Source organism: Theobroma umbraticum, unplaced genomic scaffold (genome assembly GCF_002168275.2).
Source record: "Theobroma umbraticum cultivar Fairchild unplaced genomic scaffold, ASM216827v3 scaffold_69.0, whole genome shotgun sequence".
In the NCBI taxonomy this organism is placed as follows: domain Eukaryota; kingdom Viridiplantae; phylum Streptophyta; class Magnoliopsida; order Malvales; family Malvaceae; genus Theobroma; species Theobroma umbraticum.
In genome coordinates, this window is record NW_018397293.1 from 359438 (window position 1) to 364214 (window position 4777).

The window sequence follows — 4777 nt, forward strand, 5'->3', positions numbered from 1 at the left end:
AAAGTCATAAACCTCGAGTGAATCAAAATAATTAATATTCACTCTAGTCAAAGTGTGCCCCTTATCGCCGTTATCGTTCATGGTCCTTTATATTGACCTCAATAACACCCAATGTCATCCAATTTCTTCCCAGTGACAACCATGGGATCAAGTCATAGCTCCACTAGATGAATAAGTTACTATAGACCTAATAGTCCAACTTCACCTCCCTCCCTTTCATAAGGAGCATTTTACTTTACAATCTTTCCAACAATGGCTCGTCTCTCGGGTGGCATCTCAAACCCGGACGATGTCACTACTCATTACTTTTATATGACATTAGTAAAAAGGTAGGTTGCTACGAATAGGAGTTTATATAGCCTCCTGTCTATGACTTATGCTGTAGTCACAAATCATAAACAAGACTCTACATTAACTCTGACAACTCCGCTGACAAACACGAGAGTTCCTAGGACTCGACCAAACCTAAAGCTCTGATACCAACTTTGTAACGACCTCTTCCCCTCGATCGCTATCGGCGTTCGAGACTTATGAGTGAACCCACCAAATCTCAAACAAGCCTTAATTTGATCTCCACATCATATCACATATTAACACCAATAATCATTTACACCAAATATTCACATTGATTAAAACATAACTATTTGATACAAACATCTAAATTTAATAGCTACATGTACAACTAGTCATAGTTTCTAAATATTTCCACATAGTCTTACACTTTAGCATTTACATCTTTAAAGACTATCGATTTTTTTACAACCCAGATTATTTTATACACAATGACCCCTAGGCAATGGAGCGACTCGGAGTGAAAATCTAGAGATATTGTACCTAGGGTGTAGTCACCCTCATAATGCTAACAAAGTCTTAAAGCTGATTACTTATCTGTAAAAGAAAGTAAAATGGGGGTGAGTCTCATAGACTCAGTGATCATCAACCCCGTGAGTAGGATGTAGAAGGGAAACAAGCTAAAGGCAGAAGATTTGAAGGTTTAAAAACATGAGAATATACATATACCAGCAATTTATTCAAAAATGGGAAGTTGTGCCTTATTTGCAATTAAATATGTTCATGCTAATTAACCATTCAAAAATGAATTTAAAATAATCAACTATCACCATACATAGCAGCCAATCAATGTTGTCACATAAGTAAAAAGGAGCATTAGCAAACTATTATTTTTCATTGTATAAAAGCTACTTACGTAAAAACCAAAAGTGATTTCACTCTCGAGTAGGTACGAAAATAGCAACACGTGGACCCGCTTCCACATCATATCATCCGAGAGCTCTGCTCCACCGGATCCCCACATGCCATGGCTATCTCAACGATATTGGCCGACATCGGAGAAAAATCAAGCGGTCGCAACCGCATATAATCATTTGTGGCCTAGCCACGTAAAATCACAAACCTTGGCCCCAGCCATATCTAACAGCCCGTCGGCTACGCAAAGGTTCTCTGGCTAAAGCTCACTTGTGCACAAGGGTCACAATTAAGCTTAGATGGATATTGATCACTTGAATGGTATCTCTACATATATCACAAGTTGGAAAGGAGTTTTGGACAACATTAACTCCCATTGTGTCAAATCTTTTTGTCAACATAGCCACTTGTGTAGTCAAAGCATTCAATGCATTAATTCTATAAACACTAGTACTTTTTCTGGAACCAGATCTTTCAGAGGGCCATTGGTAATTATTGGATGCCATCTCATCTGACAAATTATAAGCTTCATTAGGCTTTTTACCCATTAAGGCCTTACTAGTAGCAAAATCAGTTGTAGATCTGATTGAAATGACCAGCTCATTAGAGAATTTTTGAACTTGAAGCCATTGAGGAGGCCAATGGTGTGGACATCTTCTAAGTAAATCCTTAAATTGCTCCCAAGCCTTATACAATGACTCACTATCAAATTGTATGAATGAGGCTATATCATTCCTCAACTTCGCTTTCTTGGTAATTGGAAATAATTTTGCCAAAACTTTTTAGCCAAGTCCTCCCATGTAGTAATAGATCCAATTCACAATGAATTTAGCCAAGTCTTTGCTTTATCCCTCAGTGAAAAAGGAAAGTCTCAATCTAATAGCATCATCAGTTACTCCATTATATTTAAAAGTGTCACAAATTTCCAAGAAATTTACCATATTGGAATTGGGGCCATCATTAGGTAACTCACCAAACTGAATGGAAAATTGAATCATCTGAATGTAAGCAGGCTTGATCTCAAAATTATTTGCATTGATAAGAGGTCTCTAACGCTTTGGTGCAAGCCTTGCAAAAAGGGAACAACATAATCCCGAAACTCTTTATTCTCTTCAATAATCTAAATGCTAGCATTGTTACCATTATTATTATTATTATTAGCCATTGTCTGATTTAGAGTTTCAACTTGTAAATTCTCCCTTTGAAGTCTTCTAAAAATCCTTTTTATCTCTGGATCAAAAGTTATAAGATTCAAGTTTCTCCCTTGCATACAACGACAAAGATGCCTATAAACATAAAAAAATAATGTTTGAATTAAGACCAAATTTGATTAGTATGAGTATTAGTATAAATTCTAGAAAACAATTCCTCGGCAATAGTGCCAAAAACTTGTTAGTTAAAATTCTACCCACGTTACTATACATATCGAACAGATATTATATTAGTAAGTAGAGTATCGATCCCTCAGAGAGTTGTTCTAAAAATTTACTAAGTACTAAAATTAAAACAATTTAGTTTTATTCAAACAATTAAAGTTTGGATAACTAATTTAAACTTAAAAATTAATCAAATAAAACTTAACTAATTAACACTGATTAAAAATTAAAGAAAAAATAAAGTTGAAAAAATCAAATTTGAAAAGCCTAGGATTACAATGTCTCTCACATTTTATCTAAATCTTACCTCTTTCTCTTAGCTTATTCCAATGGATTGAATTGCTAGCTTAAAGTCCTCAATTATTTATAAGGCTCTCCCAAAACTCTTAGAAAAGTATCTATTTTAATAAAAAAACTATAGTCCTATGTGAAATGAAATTAAAATAGATTCATTAGCTTTAGGCTCTAATACTAGCTACATATGACATATGGGTATATCCTTATCCTATATACAAATCAATTTATTCAACCAAGAAAATAAATATGATCATTTGCTATTCCAATTTTAGTTTATTCTAAACTCTCTTTCCTAAGTTATGTTTAGGTTCCTATATCAATTTAATTGGTAATCAAGCAATTAAAAGCATTAAGAACAAATTGGAATAAACAATTCAATCCCTTGAAAATAAGCAAGAAAAAGATTAAAAACGTAGATTACATGTGAGTTCAATTGCAATCTTAGGAAAAGAAATTTAGCTACTCATAATTGCTGTAATGATCGTTCCCCCATCGCTACCACCGTTCGAGACTCTCGGGAGAGCCTGCCAAGTCCCGAACAAGCCTTATTAAGAACTCTTATTAATTCTATACTCATTCCACCATACTGTGTAATTACTTTCAATTCGAATAGTGTTTTGTAATATGATTTGAAACAATAGACAAAATAGATTGACTTAACTTTTACTCCTCACATTTTTAAGAATCCATTAAGGTCTATAATATACAACTTCACATTTACATTGACACTATTTACATTTACATCATGCTATAAAAGACTCGACCTCTAGTAGTGGAGCGATTTGGAATAAAGTGCTATAAGATGCCTTTACCTATCCATGGTGGACTGAAAATGCCTATGATTGCATGCTAGGTGGATCACTATCTGCAAAAAGGGAAATAAGGGTGGTAAGTCTCACAGACTCAGTGCTCATCAGCTCCATGAGCAGGGTGTAGATGGGAAGCAAGCATAAGGCAGATATATTTGAATAATAAAACCGAAATAGCAAAACATATTCTTAAGAAACCAAATCATAAGTAGGATATTTGTGCCTTGTAAAAAAAATAATGACATAAATCATAATGTAGTATTTCACTTGGAAAAAATGGTGCCAAAGACAATGTTATGAAATCAAGTTCAAACATCAAAAACATTGCTTGCCATACAAATATGAATAACAATATAAAGTATGCATGCTCCCAAAATATGTGGCATGTAAAGAAATCAAAGTGTGCGGCCACGTAAACATCTCATGTTCGTCAAGTAAGCACTAAAAGCTTTTATTCAAATCAAGGGAATTGCAAAGATATCTCAACTCTCCACTATGAAAAAGAGTATGTGTCGAAAACTCACAAGGCTTTCAAGTAGGTAAGTATCGTATTCACCCATGGACCCATTTCCACGTAATAACATCCGGGAGCTCTGCTCCACTGGATCCCTACAGCCATGGTAGTCTCAACGATGTTGGTGGACATTGGAGAATCAAGCACAATCGAGAATATCACTTGTGGCATAGCCACATATCACAACCTGTGGCCTTACCACGTATATCACACACTATGGCCCCAGCCATGTCTAACAGCCCGTCGGTGACCCAAAAGGTTCTCTAGCTATAGCTCACTTGTGCACAAAGGTCACACATAACCGAAGTGACTGTCGACCTACTCTCAACATTCTCAGTTTATCAAAATCATTTTTTAAAACCAAATCGAGTTTTACAAGGCTTTTCCTTTTAATCATTTGAAATCAAGGTTCGATAATCCCTTTGAAATTAATTTTCAAGTTAAATGGCATGGTGTAATCACTTGTACAAAGATCAAAATAAAACCGAAGCTCAAAACTTTGCATTTTAAATAATTTAACAAGTGCTTTAAGCTATGTATATCACACAAAAATACAAGGCACAGATTTTGATGTA

General features: G+C 34.8%; 1 non-coding gene across 1 annotated transcript; it reads left to right on the top strand.

The window, feature by feature from the left end:
- Nucleotides 1–1841: 1841 nt before the first annotated feature.
- On the top strand, nt 1842–1949 carry LOC149526206 (small nucleolar RNA R71). Its single transcript, XR_016352239.1, has one exon. It is a non-coding gene; the product is annotated as a small nucleolar RNA R71 (small nucleolar RNA).
- The last annotated feature ends 2828 nt before the right edge of the window (nt 1950–4777 follow it).